Source organism: Hyla sarda, chromosome 1 (assembly GCF_029499605.1).
Source record: "Hyla sarda isolate aHylSar1 chromosome 1, aHylSar1.hap1, whole genome shotgun sequence".
Classification (NCBI taxonomy): domain Eukaryota; kingdom Metazoa; phylum Chordata; class Amphibia; order Anura; family Hylidae; genus Hyla; species Hyla sarda.
The window spans coordinates 486,903,815-486,921,417 of NC_079189.1; the positions used below are offsets into that span (position 1 = coordinate 486,903,815).

The window sequence follows — 17,603 nt, forward strand, 5'->3', positions numbered from 1 at the left end:
GTCTCGGCACTTTCATATGCATAGAACATGTGACAGATTCCCTTTAAATAGGTTATAGAACAACAACCTTTACATAGAAGATCTAGGAATCAGACTGTTTCCCATTTGCACAATTCCATTCTTTTTAATTTGTATTAAAAGTGGTTAGCCAGTCTTATCTGGTAACGCTGCTGATCAGCTGAGGCTGATTGGTAAAAGTGCTTAGAGTCGGACCCCCACGAATATTGGGGGCTTATCTTGAGGCTAGGCCATGAATTTTATAAAGCTGGACAATGGGACTGGCCCACTTCCAGCCTTTATGCCTTATTCACAGGGTATGTGATACATTTGTCATCACTGCAGCACGGTATTAAGTGTGTTTACATTCCTGCTTCTCAACTATGACTGATCGTTTGTGTGTCAGACTGCTCGTGCTACCAGTCTGACCTGAGAAGAGGAGCGTCAGGGAGCTTCAACAACGACTATCTGGCTCATCCCTGTACCTCTGTATAGGGCTGTCAGAAGCTGACAAGTCCGCCTTAAAAGGGGGTACTCAGCCCCTTGACATCTTAACCCCGGGGCGGAGTACCCCTTTAAGGATGCTGCCTATTTTGGACTTCAAGATGCATCCCCATTCTTTAGGTGATTTTTTATATTTCTACAAGTGATTCTAAAATTATCCTTTATTTTGGTGGTCAATATTGGTTAATATGTTTTAGGCTGCCTTATTTCAAAATGGAAAAAAAAAAAAAATCTAATTTGCAGAAAGTTTGGAAAATAAAAATTCCAAGGTTTCTACTTCTCTGTCAATGCAAAAAAAAAAAAAAAAAATTACCTTAAAAAGGGGTATTCCAGCCAAATACATCTTATCCCCTATCCTTTGGAGGGAGGGGGGGGGCACTGGGACCCTTCCGCCATCTCTGTGCAGGCCCCTGCACAAAATGATACAGCAAGCTCTGGTGACCGCTGGAATTCCTCACTAGCTGACATGTTGATTTTTTTTTTTTTTTTTAGAAAAAAAGCGCCTTGTGTAGGGAACTGCCCCCTCTAATGAAAGAGCGATCAGACAAAACACATGAGCCCTGTGAAGCCCCTTTGTTACCAATAAACAACATGTATTTAAATAACTAGAAATCAAGTGAGACCTTCCAGATGCCGTCAATCATGGAAATAGAGCTGGAAGTAGGTAGTTATAGCAGCCTTTAAGGCTTACTTCAAGCTACCATGTGTACTTTAAACTGAAGCTACTATAAAGGGGACAAGTAACAGAACACACAAGTAACGCTCATAAGAAGATGGATGGCTTGGTAAAAAATGTTTATTGGCAACACAAGATAAATTCCCACTATGCAGAAATAGAAGAAACCACTCATCAGCTTTTACCATAAAAACGTCTGCACCTTGCCGGGACACCTGCCCAAAGCAGAGCAGTGATGAGGGCTGTCAATAACACTTAGGGGGCGTGATTACAGCACAAACAAATGGGACTAGCAGAGGACACCTTTCAAACTCCGTATAGTCATCATCGCTGCGGGCAGGAAAGTATCCCAAGCATGGTGAGGAAGATTTTGCCATAACTTTGTGTATTCCTAGAAGGACATAAGTGGCCTATGAAGGAAAATACACACTTTTAATTACTGTCGTAATTGCCAAGAAAGAAAGAACGAACAGGTCCGGCAAGTGCAATCCAACATGCCCAAAAATAGGCCAAACCCACCGACTATTTTTCGTTACAGTTTACAGCAACTTCTGGTGTAACATACAGTAAACCAGCTATGGCTGATGGTGGTCATACCCCTCTTGTTAAGCCCCAGACTTATTTCTGATACGTAAATAGTGCAAAAATAACGAGGTTAGCGGGAAAAAAAATGGAAAAAAAATTTCCGCCATACTTTATTTACTAACGCCAAACGTTACTGTGCATCCTGAAGGCCTGAATGATTTTATATAAAACAATTGCATCCCAACATTACTAATAAAACTCTATATAGTATACATATATACACACACACAGTTCTCCTTATATATCATAATGTGTTTCACACATTGGCTCTTTTTAAGTTGCAATAAATTATAAATCTGACATAGGAATACTGGCAATATCTCAGGAAATCGCTTAGTGAAGTCTAAAAAACAAATTACTTGGCAAGATCCTTGGATTTCATTCTGTAAGCTTGGAATCCGGAACACAGACAAGTGTCCCACTAACAGACTCTAAGATATTGCTAAATGAATAAGAGTTCTGCAGATGTCCCTAACATTACCAATAATGTCCAGAAACCAACAGAGTCTCATCCAAATTATAGAAGATTGACAGAATAAAATGGTTTCATGGTCAAATGCATTCACATTATAGATACGAGTCACATTCCAATCATCATTGGGTTTCTAGCTTTGTCTTATATTTTTTGCAACACCGGGAGAATTCACAAGTCCTTTATTCAGCTAGGAAATCTACAGATTGTCCTAAAAGGTCACTGTTGTTTCAAACAACCTGCATCATGTGACCGCTTATGTGATTCCCAACATTTCTGTAAACCACTTTATTTACCAAAAATGAACCCTGACCTTCAGAAAAAAAAAGTTTATTTTAAGGGAAAAAAAAAAAATGTAAAATTTTGACAGACAACTAGTTATTTGACTTTTGTGATCCACGTAGTTGCAGACACAGCAAAATAGATTACAGGAAGTATGGGCAGGGCTTTGCAAGTGCTGTATGTAGGCGGGGGTCAGGCATAAGAGAGAGACTATGTACCTGAAAGCTGTCTCCACTCCACAGGATGCGCACTGTCCATGCAAGGTAAGTCAAGGCTTCCCTATGATCTTGGTAGCATTTCAGTGCTTTGGGTAACCCCTTCATGCTGTGCAGCTTCTTTCATGTCTACTCACATAGCACCTTACAAATCCATTGAAGTAGTAATACAACCCCCACCCCCCGCCACACAAACACGTCATCTACAGTGAATAACCACTCTGAAGTATTAATAATAAATTTGGTTTACATTGAAATCTGCAGCAGAAAATCCTGTGCATCAAATCTGTGTACGTGTGAACGTACCCTTAAAAGGTGTTTTTCCTATATCATGACACTATCCCCTTATGAAAGGATAGAATATAACAAGCTTATAGTTGGGGGTCTCACCACTGTGACCCCCAGCATTCCCAAGAATTGGGACAAAGTTCCCCAGGAAATAATGGTATACAGTCAGCACATTCTCTGTAAGGCCACCTAAAATAGTTCAGTGATCAGCAATGCCTGCAATACAACTTGGACAAGTGTTATAAGTGCTTGTGAGCAATGGATAAGAGGTACTACATTGTCACTATGTTGTCACTTGTGTATACAAGCAAGGTCCATTGTGGGAAAGTGTACACTTGGGTGCGTGGCAACAGGTAACTGGTGTAGACACACTGTGCTACTTACTGTGTTGGCTAGTAGTACCTCCTGGGTTTTTACCCTTTAGTAGAAAGCTGGACTTCACTGTCAGGAGGCACCAGGTTGCTTCCAAGGAGTGGTCCTGACATGGTAACTGCTTGGCCAGACGGGACCAGAGTGAGCCACTGGGTAATCAGGCAAAAAAAGTGTAGCCTGTAGGGTGGGTTGTACACTGGAGAGACAGAATGGTACCAGGGGAAAGATGTAGTCTAGTACAGGCAGATGGTCAAAACAGGCAGTATAGGTTTATACGGTACAGATGGTCAAGACAGGCGGTATAGGTCTGGAATCAGAGTCTAAGAAATACTGTAAGCAAAGAAAAGAAGTCGGCACTACCTTAAGCCCCTGGGTAGAAAGCGATGCAGTCGTGGCAACAGCTGCAGGTCCTCCGATGGTGCTCAGCTTAAAGGGGTATTTCAGATTTGTAAATTACTTCTATTAAAAAAAATATTAATCCTTCCAATAGTTACCAGCTGCTGAAGTTGAGTTGAGTTGACAACAGTGCTCTCTGCTGACACCTGTCTGTCTGTCTCAGGAACTGTCCGGAGCAGAAGAGGTTTGCTATGGGGATTCGCTCCTACTCTGGACAGCTCCCAAGACAGGTGTCATCAGAGAGCAGTTAGACACAAAAGAACAACTCAACTTCAGTAGCTGATAAGTACTGAAAGGATTAAGATTTTTTAATAGAAGTAATTTACTAATCTGTTTAACTTTCTGGAGCCAGTCGATATATAAAAAAAAAAAAAATTTTCCTGGTTAACACCTTTAAGACAGGAAAAGTCCAATATACCAAGTGTTAAAGACAGAACAAGCGCCAACTCTCCGGTGGGTGCAAAGCAGAAATTTCTGTATTCTTGAAACATCAAACAGGAACAGACATTTCTTAAAATCGGGAGAAGGCAGAGGCTGTGTTACTCCATGCAGTGAATACAGGTAACGCCGTTTCACACAACTCGTGTGCTTCTACAGACCTGCCCACTTCCTGCAAGGCGGTGCTGAAGTACTTGGCCCCAGCGACATCAGAAGGACAGACGAGTTACATTAAAACTCCAACATGAAAAAGATACAAAAAAAATAATAGTAATAAAATTACAAAAAAACACAAATCAATCTTATCGTTAAGTCCTAGCAAGATCTTTTGTTTCGGGCCTTGTCGAGAGCAAAAAATCTAAACCGCTCTGATTTCCTATTCAGAAATAGAAAAAGAAAAAAAACTGTATTTGGCAACAATTCATAATTTCACCTGGACCCGTTCAATGGGGAGGAACGGAATTGCCCTCAAACTATTTCTGAAGGGGAGAACGAGCTCTTCTGCTTCTCCTTTAAATTTACTCTGGTGGCTGACACCATGAGAAAAGTGATCCTGAAAAACTGGCCCTTGATCAAAAAAGACCCTAGTTTAGGTCCAGTTTGTCTGAATAGACCAATAATCACTTTTCGTAAAAGTAAAAGTCTTAGGGATGAGGTAGTCCGGAAAAGATTTACAAGTACTAAGTCCGACAACTGGTTGACTGGATCCAGACCGAGCGGCAATCTTAAGTGCGGCTCCTGTAATTGGTGTTCCTATTTTTTACCATGTAAAAATATTTCTCTAGGCGGAGTCTATTTTAAAATTACCGACTTCATTTGTTGCAGATCAAAATTCATAGTTTACAGCATCCAATGTAATTGTGGGTTCTATTACATAGAAAGTACGATTAGACCCCTTTTTACCAGGTTTAGGGAACACATATGGTCCGTTAAGTCTGGAAAAGGTTCACCCAGGTTCATTAATCATGTTAAATCACAACATAACAGAGATACCGCCAGTTTGCGCTTCTTAGGTTTAGAATGTTTTACCAGTAGCAATGGCGAAGACAGGCATAAGAAGTTGTTACAATGAAAAGCCTACATCATCCTTAAAACAAGAGCCCAAGATATGCTAGGATAAGATTGATTTTAGTGTTTTTTTATTACTATAATTTTTTTGTATTTTTTTCATGTTGGAGTTTAATGTAACTCACCTGTCCTGCTGATGTCACCGGTAGGGATCGACCGATATTGATTTTTGTTAGGGCCGATACCGATAATCTGGGACCTTCCAGGCCGATAACTTATACCAATATTCCGGTATAAGTTATCAGCTATCCCCATACACCCCCAACCCCCCCCCCCCCCCGCAGAAGCCGCTGCAGATCAATGATTTAAAGCGGGCACTTCAAATCAATGAACTGCAGCGGCTTTTGCGGGGCCAGAGACCGCTGCCGCCGCCCGCCTCTCTCCCCCAGCCTGTCCTGGGGTCCTCCCTAGTCCAACCACCATCACCACCATTGCCTCCCCCATCCCCAGTTTTTAATTACCTGTTCCCGGGGCCCAGGGTCCACACTACTTCTGGCTCCGGCAGCGTCCTGAGCTGTCACTGTGTGCACTGAAGGTGATGTTGCGTTGAGGATGTCATTCGTCATTGCGCTGCGCAGCACACAGCAATAGCGCAGGACGTCGCAGGAGCCAGAAGTAGCGCGGACCCCGGGAACAAGTAATTATAAAACCGGGGATGGGGGAGGCAATGGGGCAGCGGCGGTCTCTGACGGGGGCGGGGCATTATCAGCATATCAGCAAGGTAATTGCCGATACCGTTAATGTACAAAATCTTGAATATCGGCCGATAATATCGGCCAAACCGATAATCGGTCGATCCCTAGTCACTGGGCCAAGTACTTCAGCACCGCCTTGCAGGAAGTGGGCAGGTCTGTAGAAGCACACGAGTTGTGTGAAACTGCGTTACCTGTATTCACTGCATGAAGTAACACAGCCTCTGCCTTCTACCGATTTTAAGAAACGTCTGCTCCTGTTTGATGTTTCAAGAATAAAGAAATTTCTGCATTTGCACCCACCGGAGAGTTGCCGCTTGTTCTGTCTTGAACACTTCGTTTAGAGTCTAAGAAATGGCACACCTTTTCCTAATGCAGGGAAATAACAAAAACTCTTAAGCAGCAAGGAGATAGCAGAAAAAATAAAAATAAAACGATATATATATATATATATATATAGACAGATATAGGTGAGCTAGAAAACGTAGGGGTAGGATTAGGTATTTGCACACTGGCCCTTTACATTTACAAGAACTTGGGCATGGGTGCCCTAGGAGCCAAAGAGAGAACTGCAACTGAAGGAGAAAAAAATAGCGTTGGCGTCTAATAGGAGTACAGATTTTGAGCCTGCAGTGGGGGTGGTGGGATGCAAATGACATGTCTTTTTTGCGTGTGTTATGAAGAAGAATACATTTTGAAATGGGCATGAAAAATACACTGTATAAACATACTGACGGCCACCATCAGAGCCGCATGCACGGTGCTAGGTACGCACTGTAATACAAGAAGGAGACCAAGCTTATGAAAGGTCCCTGAAGATATTGTGCTATTGAAACGCGTTGGACCCTTAACGTATGGATACTGTAAGAAATCTGGAGCCATCAGCTATGACGGACTATCATGCAGACGCCTGGATTTAATCCACAAAGCATCCATGGATACAGATAAGTGTACATACCAGCACATCTAAATCGGCACATGTATATTATCATCGGGGGATATCTCTTTGAACCGCTAAGGTGGCAGTTATATAAATGTATTCTTGATAGTATGAATCTGCAGATTCAGCCCCTATCACACTGAACCCTCTATTCATAAATGCGGCAAGGTTACATCCTACTACACTGCAATTTATATCCACCACACTAATCTGGATAATGTGATGAGCGGCTATGTATGTCCAAATGTGTAAGCAGTGGAGAATTATACCGCACAGTATGAATATCTATCAAACCACCTGCGAATACATATCAGTACATCAGAAAACCAAGTTATATATATCATAATGGTGGACTCTTTGTTCAATGTGAAGTATAGTTTAAGTATGAACTACTGCTACATATGTTGAATGCAAGTGAAATACCAATACTGCAGAAGTGTGAACTGGTTATAGAAGTGCACCTGACGGGGCTTTCTTATTAACTATATAGGGTGCTTTGATGAATAGATTATCGTGCTGATGTACACAGGAGACTATCTTTGAGTGCTGGACAAAACGTATGATACATGTGAGGACTATCCTGGGATTAATGTGACATCCACATATGCTGAAGTTGGTGGACTGCCATAACTACGAATAGCTACATTGTAGCATGTTGTGGGTGGATCTACCCTTGTATAGTCTATGCACATAGTCACAGTGTGATTGATAGATCCTGTTTGCTCGCACCCCTGATAGGTGATGTGGTGGTAGGGATGCGAATACACAGGAGATAGTTGCTTTAGAGAGAAATTAGAGAGAAATTCCACACAATTGGACTGCTTGGGTGCAGTCATCTGTGTGCAATTTAATCCTATTATACTCTATCTATATTTATATTATATGTTCAGCGGGTCATCTCTTTCTTTCAGTGGTGAGGTGTTAGAGTTGCGCTATAGTAAATTAGCCTCGCTTCGAGTAGAGATGATAAGCGCTGCATATTAGCATCTGTATGGTAGACACTGATGGCGGCTCTTTAATTGTTATTTAATATTACATAATTTTCTACTTTTTCTATTGTTCTCTTATGGACATTTTAGATGTGCACATTAAAAGCTATGTTTTAGAGGTTCCCTTTAGTTTTTTCCTTTGTTTAAACATACCCTTGGACCCCCTCCCCCCACACACACATTATATAATGCCACCAATGGCAGTGAGCAGGAATGGCTTCCAGAAGAACCAGCAGCTCTATAGAGATGGGATTTTTGTGGTCTGTATTAAAAAAAAAAGAAAAAATCCATTGTGTCTTCAATAATTAGAATGACAGGAAAGTTCACATAAGGGATAAGTCCATAGGGTAGTTTTCCCCTCGCCGTATATGAAGTCACATAATAGGACAGTAATGTATTCGAGACTAGAAAAATAAACCTTTTGGGGGTCTCTTTCAAATTGGAACAATTTTATAATCCTAGATGGTTTAGGCAAATAGATTATTGTGTTTGGACATGTCATAGCACCAACATTAAACAAGCAAATATCCAGCCAAATAACTTAAATGGAATGTGCACAAAGCTTTCTAGGCATTAACCCAATGTGAAACTGCAGAGAAAATGAACTTGTGTTACCATGTAACTCAAAATCCAGTTATTTACGGTAAAGCCCTGACAGCCAGGCGAGGAAACCATAGACTTTGCAACAGTGTTTGTCTGGCTCATGAATTCCAGGAATTCCACGAAAAAACTAATATGGTTGGGGGAGAAATTAGAGGCAACAGGTCACCAACCTTTGCACACCTTTTTATTAGGCTGCTTTCACACTGTGAAAAGTACCCGTTATATAACACCCGTTATAAAATACCGGGTGATCGCGGGGTTAAACCGCTATTAGAAAATCCCTAACATACGTTAGAAAATCCCATTATAGTCTATGGGATTTTTCTAATAGCCGTTTTAACCTGTTATCGCCCGTTATTCATAAAGGACATTATTTTGTGACTGGCAATTGAACGGAAGAAATAGTGCATGCACTAATTCTCCCGTTACTATCTCCCGTCATAAAATAACAGGCGATAACAGGTTAAAACGGCTATTAGAAAAATCCCATAGCCTATAATGAGATTTTCTAATAGCGGTTTAACCCCACGATCGCCCACTATTTTATAACGGGTGTTATATAACGGGTACTTTTCACAGTGTGAAAGCAGCCTTAGATGTTGAATAATCCTAAAACACATAAAATAAATAAGTAAATAAATAAAAATGAAGGTTGTGCTTGCTAAAGAACAAACCTTTGAATTCTGTTATTCCATCTGCAAGATATAAGTAAGTTGGAAGACAGATGAAATGAGAAAGTAATACAAGACGGAGAACAAACAGTACAATGTAACAATTCATACTGACAGCCACCCAAAAACACTAATTGTAGGCCATAGACACGACGTCACTATGTAAAGTTACATTACTAGATGTACCGTAATTAAATCATAAACATAGACAATGTAGGTTTTCAATAGCTTCAATAGAACTGCTGCCAAATAGCAATCTTTACACATAACTCCAAAAAAACTAAAACGGCACAAGGAGCCATTTGTTTAAAAAAAATAAAATAAAATAAAAAGAGAAGGAAACTGGACTCTAAGTGCAGCAAGTCTATGTTCTGCCCAACATAGTAGAGCTCTCAGTTAAACTTGTATAGGGAAAAAGCTAAGATCACGGACACCCCAAGCGCCTAATGTGTCATTCTTCGCGAGGTGGTATTTAAAAGGGTACTTTCATTTGAAAAAACATCAATAGTATAAGTGAATAAAGGAAACTTTGTAATATATCTTATTAGACAAAAATGCTTGCCGTTATTAAACCTTCTTCTCCCCCCTCCTGCTGTTAAAGGGAAGTTCCAGTGGAAAAAAAAAAAATTTCTAATCAACTGGTGCAAGAAAGTTTAACAGATTTGTAAATCACTTCTATCTAAAAATAGGGTAGCGAAATCAGCTGCATATTTTGCTACGCATTGCCTGCAATTGGTAAGAAAATATCAAGCAGAAAAATGCAACAAAAAATTACTTCTGTGACCCTACCCTTAAAAGGGGTACTCCGGTGAATCTTTCTGGTGCCAGAAAGTTAAACAGATTTGTAAATGACTTCTATTAAAAAAGCCTTACCCTTCTAGTAATTTTTAGCATCTGTATACTACAGAGGGAATTCTTCCTTTTTTAATTTTTTTGTCTTGTCCACAGTGCTCTCTGCTGACACCTCTGTCCGTGTCAAGAACTGTCGAGAGCAGCATAGGTTTGCAATGGGGATTTTCTCCTGCTCTGGACAGTTCATGATATGGGCATCAGGTGTCAGCAGAGAGCACTGTGGGCAAGACAAAAAATAAATTCAAAAAGAAAAGAATTTCCTCTGTAGCATACAGCTGCTTAAAAGTACTGGAAGGGTAAAGATTTTTTATTTGAAGCCATTTACAAATCTGTTTAACTTTCTGGCACCACTTGCTAAAAAAAAAATAATAATAATGTTTTCCACCAGAGTACCCCTTTAAGGATGCATAGCACTATTGGCTACAATTATATAGAGACAACAGAAAATCCAGTTTGTGCAGCTATCTGGCCCCAAGACTGGATATATAGATGGCTCCTTAGCCATTCCCCCCTGCTATTGGTCGCCAGAGATGGTTGGGAATTCGTGAAGAGCAGTCTTACACAACTTTACTTTAAATATAGATCCCGAGGCTACGTCATTTGGGAGTTATGCAATTTGACCGAGATAGCTGACTTTTTTGCTTTCTGACCATCTTAGCCAATGGGAAACAGGCTGGAGATGGTTGTGAAGCCTTATTTTTCATAGATGGAAAACCCCTTTAAATTTAACAGCTTATCTTGAAGAGACAGGTACATAATAAGTAAGATTTATTTTTATCATAATGTTTGTATGATCAAAGAAAGTTATAATAGGAGACTCTTTTTGGAACCCAAGTACATACTGCCTGCTTTAACCCCTTAAGGACCAAGCCCATTTTCACCTCAAGGACCATGCCAATCTTATTTTTGAGTTTTCGTTTTTTCCTCCTCGCCTTCTAAAATCCATAACTCCTTTATATTTCCATCTACAGACCCATATATGGGCTTGTTTTTTGCGTGACTAATTGTACTCTGTAATGAAACCTCTCATTTTTACCATAAAATGTACGGCGAACCCAAAAAAAACATTTTTAGGGAGAAAATTTTAATGAAAACCACAATTTTGCGCATTTTGGAGGGTTTTGTTTTCACACTATACACTTTACGGTAAAAATTACATGTGTTCTTTATTCTGTGGGTCAATACGATTAAAATGATACCCATGGCTAGATACTTTTATATTTTTGTACCGCTTAAAAAAAGAAACTGAAAACTCTTTGTACAAAATCAGTAATATAAAATCACCCTATTTTGACCACCTATAACTTTTTCATTTTTTCATATATAGGGCAGTATGAGGGCTCATTTTTTGCTTGATACCTTTTTGCTTGATACCTTGATACATTTTTTATTGATACCCCCATTTGCATATATAAAACTTTTAGATAATTTTTTATTAATTTTTTTAAAATAAAATGTGACAAAAAAAGCTGCATTTTTTTACTTAAAATTTTCTACATTTACGCCATTCATCGTACGGGATCATTAACATTATATTTTGATACGGACATTTACGCACGCGCAATACCAAATATGTTTATAAAAAAAAAATGTTTACGCTTTTTGGTGGTAAAATGGGAAAAAAACAGACAATTTTCATTTTTATTGGGGCGGGGATTTTTCGCTTTTTTAAATTTTTCAACTTTTATTTTACAATTTTTATGTCCCCATAGGGGACTATCTATAGCAATCCTTTGATTGCTAATACTGTTAAGTGCTATGTATAGGACACAGCACTGATCAGTATTATCAGTCATCTTCTGCTCTGGTCTGCTCGATCGCAGACCAGAGCAGAAGACCCCGGGAGACAGCCGGAGCCAGATGAGAGGACCTCCGGCTGCCATGCTGGATGATCGGATCGCCGCGGCAGCGCTGTGGGCCATCCGATCATCCATTCAAAGTACCGCACTGCTGCAGATGCAGTGATCTGTACTGATCACGGCATCTGAGGGGTTAATGGCGGACATCCGTGCGATCGCGGATGTCGGCCATTACAGGCGGGTCCCCGGCTGCTACTAGCAGCCGGAACCTGCCGTGTATGACGTGAGCATTGTTCCGATGCTCGCGGTCATACACAGGACGCAAATGTACGTCCTGGTACGGGAAGTCCCGTCAAACCAGGACGTACATTTACGTCCGTGTTCGTTAAGGGGTTCAAGGGGTACTCTAGTGGAATTTTTTTTTCTAATCAACCGGTTCCAGAAAGTCAGAGAGACAGATTTGTAAATGACTTCAATTTAAAAATCTTAATCTTTCCGGTACTTCTTAGCTGCTGAATACAGAGGAAATTCTTTTCTTTTTTGATTTCTTTTCTGTCTGTCCACAGTGCTCTCTGCAGACACCTCTGTCCGTGTCAGGAACTGTCCAGAGCAGGTGAAAATCCCATAACATATGCTGCTCTGGACAGTTCCTAAAATGGACAGAGGTGTCAGCAAAGAGCACTGTGGACAGAATGAAAATAAATCCAAAAAGAAAAGAATTTCATTTGTAGTATTCAGCAGCTAATAAGTACTAGAAGGATTAAGATTTTTTTTTTGATAGAAGTAATTAGCAAATCTGTTTAACTTTTTGGCACCAGTTGATTAAAAGAAAATCCATCGGAGTACCCCTTTAATGGCGAGTCCACTGCTTGTTGACTACAGGGTTAAATGGAAAAAGTAATAGCAGGCGGAGACCTCACATTGTTGTCTGCTTCCTGCTGAAAGCAATATCTCTGATGGCTATTCTGCAAGGTATTCTTACAGAGAAAAAAAAACAGCTTTTTCTAAAAACAGTGCCATACTAGTCTACAGGTCCTGTGAGACACTGCCGTTTAGCCTCATTCACCTCGATAGAGTCAAGCAGCAGTACCAGCCACAACCCTCACACAGGTGTGGTGCTCTTTCTTTTAGAAAGCAGATATTGTTCTCATTCTAAACAACCCTGTTAAATTCCTCCGTACCATAAGATGTAGAGAGCAATCTGAGTCAAGCATATATGGAAGCAGTGCTGACCACAGCCATGAAGTGGTTACTCCGAGTATCAGCCTTTTTTATATCATCCATTGACCACAAGTATTAATGCGCTTGCTCACAGATTTTTCCATGAAGTTTTGCATTGTTGAGCAGGGAGGGCTCTTCTCTTGTGCTGTGGTATCACAGAACTGATGATGTGGCAGTCTAGGAACAGCTGCTGGAAACTCTCCTATGCACACAAAGCAACACAGGCATTTTTTCCTAATCTGCATGGTATGATGAAGAAATATGTTCATATCTAGAAGTCCAAGTCATTCCCATGAATTTAAATCAGTACAGAACATACTTTTCATAGAAAAAAGACTTTGCTAAGGATATATACAATATTTAAAAGGGGTACTCCACCCCTAGACATCTTATCCCCTATCATAAGGATAGGGGATAAGATGTCTGATCATGGGGGTTTTGCTGCTGGGAGCCCTGCAATCTCTGTTCAGCACCCAGCGTTCCTTTAAAACGCTGGGTGCCGGCGGGAGTGGTCGTGAATTCACGACCGCGCCTCCTCATGACGTCAAACCGCACCCCCTCCCATAGACCTGCATTGAGGAGGCATGTGATGTCACGACTCCCGCTCCCAGTGCTCGGAACACAATGTTCCGAAGCAAGGGGCAGTGGAGTACACCTTTAAGTGGTCACTGTTATTTGGGATAACATTTGACATGTTGTCTAGACATGTCAAAAAGTTTAGATCGCATTGGGTCTCAGTCCTGAGATCTGCCGTGATCTGTAGTAACAGCTGGGTGAAGTGTGCAGCAGCGTCCAACTCACTGCCCGCCTGCCACTCAAACCCGACTTATTCACATACGGAATCTAGGTCCAGAGATATTGCAAGCTAAAATTCTGTCTGGAGTGGCAAAACTAGTCAGCTCTAGCACTGCTCGGAAATGCACTGTTCCAATAGACAGCAATACATTATAAAGTAGATTCTGCCAAGAGTATCTTGGGTCTGGAATTTCTGCGGTGGAACGTCTGCCGCAAAAAATTCCGAAGGGTGAATGGTGCAGCAGAATGGGAGGCTGCTGCACTATTTTTCAAGTGGAATTCCGCTCAAAAAACATGTACTGTAGTGTGAACATTAGCTGCATATTCAAAGAGCTGCTATTTCTAAGTGCATCGGAGAGAGATTGCAGGGGATAGCCAGGAGGAAAGATTTTTTTGTTTAAATGTTATCCTCTTTAAAATGGCAAACTTGGTTCAGTGCATGAATGGTTGTGCTTTTATTTCATGTTCCACTCTTTGGAGGTTTGGATGCTGTCAGATCTGTAGACAGTTCTCCTTTCTGCAGCAGGAAATTGCATTTTTGAAATCTGAGATGTTATATTATCTGTTAAACTCAGGCTGGGACTGCTGCAATGCCACTGAGGACCCCTAGAAATGGTAGATGGGTTATGGTAGGTTCTAGAAGTCAGAGTTGTGATTAGAAGACATGTTCCGCAGTCTGTGGTTCTCCATAATTCATTTGCAGCACTCTCAGAATGTAAGGGCAACATGGATATTGGCTCAAGCACAGACGGTGAGAAACCATCAACTCCTATGTCTAATGTATGTAAGACTGCAGCCAAGGACAAAAAAAGATAAAGTGAAGTCTGAAAGGAAGCAGCTGTTGCTGGGTGTATCAATCATATGAAGTGTGGAGCTTAAGGAAAATGGTTTTGTGCGATGTCTCCCTGGGGCTAGAAGAGATAAAATATGTATTCTTAATATTGTTAAGCAAGCATAGCAGGAAGGAGATGTGGATGTTCTTGTCTAGGGACAAATGACCTGGCTTGCAATGAAGTTTCAGAGGTGAAGAAATCTTTTATCACACTTGGTAATGATGTACAGGATTTTGCATCCACTGTTTCATTTTCTGAAGTTCTGCCTGTGCATTTCTGAGGCGCATTAAGGAGTTCAACTTATGGCTTAGTAAATGGTGTCAAGAGCAAGGATTTGGCTTTGTGTCTCATCATAGCTCTACTTGGAATAGAAAGGAACAGTACAAAAAAAGATGGTTTAATTTTTTTCTCAAAGATACGAATGTACTCAGTGAACAATTCCAAGAATTTGCTAAGGAGTATTTAAACTAGGAGGGGGGGGGGTGGAAAAAGAGTGAAAATTCATGAGTCTGCCCCCCGATGGCAGAACATGTCAGTAGCACAGAGGTTAAGAAATGACAAGCTCATTGAACTTGGGTCAATAATTGCATCTGAGAATGTAGATTTAGTGGCTGTTACTGAGACATGGTTTAATGAAAGTAATGACTGGGACATAACCATACCAGGGTACTCTTTATACAGAAGAAACAGAGAAAGCAAGAAAGGAGGAGGAGTGGCCCTATATGTGAAAGATAGCATAAAATCTAACCTAATACAAGTTAGTGAGGCCAACATAGAGTCAGTTTAGTAATCCTGCAGTAACTTGTATAGGTGTGATATATAGACCACCTGGCCAAGTTAAAGAATTTGATGATCTACTAGTTGAGGAAATAGCTAAAATGACAATGAAAGGAGAAGTTATCACTGAGAGTTATCACAAGTTATTACTGAGAGAGTAGTGGATGCATGGAATAGCCTTCCTGCAGAAGTGGTCGCTGCAACTACAGTGAAGGAGTTTAAGCATGCATAGGAAAAGCATAAGGCTATCCTTCATATATGATAGCGCCAGGAACTATTGATAGGATTCAGATTATTGGGCAGACTAGATGGGCCAAATGGTTCTTATCTGCCGACACATTCAATGTTTCTACAATGGGCCCTAATGCAGTCAATGGGGGGATATTTATCAAAGTTGTCTATGTCCCGCATCAATATAGACCAAACTACAGAGGGTTAGTCTGGTCTATTGTGCACCTAAGTTATCAAATGGCGCACGGCTCTTGATAAATTCTGTGCACAGACTGCATGATCTATGATTTAGTCTACATTTAACCCCTTAAGGACAATGGACGTACTCCTACGCCCCCGTTTCCGAGTCCTTAAGGACCGAGGACGTAGGAGTACGTCCTGTCCTTTCCCGGCCCCCTGCCGCTAGCCGGAGGGGAGCCGGTGCCCGATGCCTGCTGAAATCGTTCAGCAGGCATCGCGGCATATCGCCCAGGGGAGTCATTATGCCCCCCCATGTCGGCGATGGCCGCAGATCGCTGGACAATTCAGTCCAGCGATCTGCGGCGATTCCAGGTCAATCGGGTCTCCAGTGACCCGGTGACCCGGAATTACTGGCTGATCGGGGCCGTCAGAGACGGCCCCGAACAGCCAGAGCCTGCAGGGGTGAGGTGGCACTGGTGCCACCTCACGATCGCCCTGATTCGTCGGCCGGATTACCGGCCGACGAATCAGGGCGCCTGCTGCGGGTGTCACTCCCGCACGCGCTCCGCCCCTCTTCCGGAGGACGTGAGCGGGTGCGGGACGTGCACCCCTGGTGCTGGGGACCCCGATCCCCGGCGTTAATGTTGGGATCGGGGCCCCAGGAGCGACGACGGCGGCGGCAGCGGGACTGACCTGTGCGGCGATCAAGCAGCAGCAGGAGGTGAGTGACAGCCTCCTGCTGTTGCTTAGCAACAGCTCCCAGCATGCAAAAAGGGCATGCTGGGAGCTGTAGTTATGCAACAGGAGGAGGCAGACCACCACAACTCCCAGCATGCACTTATGGGCATGCTGGGACTTATGGTTTTGCAACAGCTGGAGGCACATTCTTTCTATGGAAAAATGTACCTTCAGCTGTTGTGTAACTACAACTCCCAGCTTGCACAAACAGCTTAAGTGCATGCTGGGAGTTGTAGTGGTGCATCTGGTGGTTGCATAACTACAACTCCCAGCATGCCCGTTGGCTGTCGGTGACTGCTGAGAGTTGTAGTTTTGCAACAGCTGAAGGCACACTGAGTTAAGTAGCAAACCAGTGTGTCTCCAGCTGTTGCATAACTACAATCGCCAGCATCCCCAGCCAAAGTAGTATGCCTCCCGCTGTTGCATAACTACAACACCCAGCATGCCCTTCCGCTGTCCGTACATGCTGGGGGTTGTAGCTTTTGCAACAGCTGAAGGCACACTGGTTGCAAAAGACTGAGTTTGTTGCCAAACTCAGTGTTTCACAACCTGTGTGTCTCCAGCTGTTGCAAAACTACAACTCCCAGCATGCACTGATAGACCGTACATGCTGGGAGTTGTAGTTTTGCAACAGCTGGATGTTCCCCCCCCCCCAATGTGAATGTACAGGGTACACTCACATGGGCGGAGGATTACAGTAAGTATCCGGCTGCAAGTTTGAGCTGCAGCAAATTTTCTGCTGCAGCTCAAGCTGCCAGCGAGAAACTACTGTGAACCCCCCGCCCGTGCGACTGTACCCTAAAAACACTACACTACCACACAATAAAATAAAAAGTAAAAAAACACTACATATACACATACCCCTACAATAAAAATGAAAAACGTCTGGTACGCCACCGTTTCCAAAACGGAGCCTCCAGCTGTTGCAAAACTACAACTCCCAACATGCACTGATAGACCGTACATGCTGGGAGTTGTAGTTTTGCAAC

The 17,603-nt window shown here is 42.0% G+C and overlaps 1 protein-coding gene across 1 annotated transcript in view; it reads right to left on the reverse strand.

The window, feature by feature from the left end:
- SRFBP1 (serum response factor binding protein 1) overlaps window positions 1–17,603 on the reverse strand; it is a 111,136-nt gene that overhangs the window by 64,442 nt on the left and 29,091 nt on the right. The window lies entirely within an intron of this gene.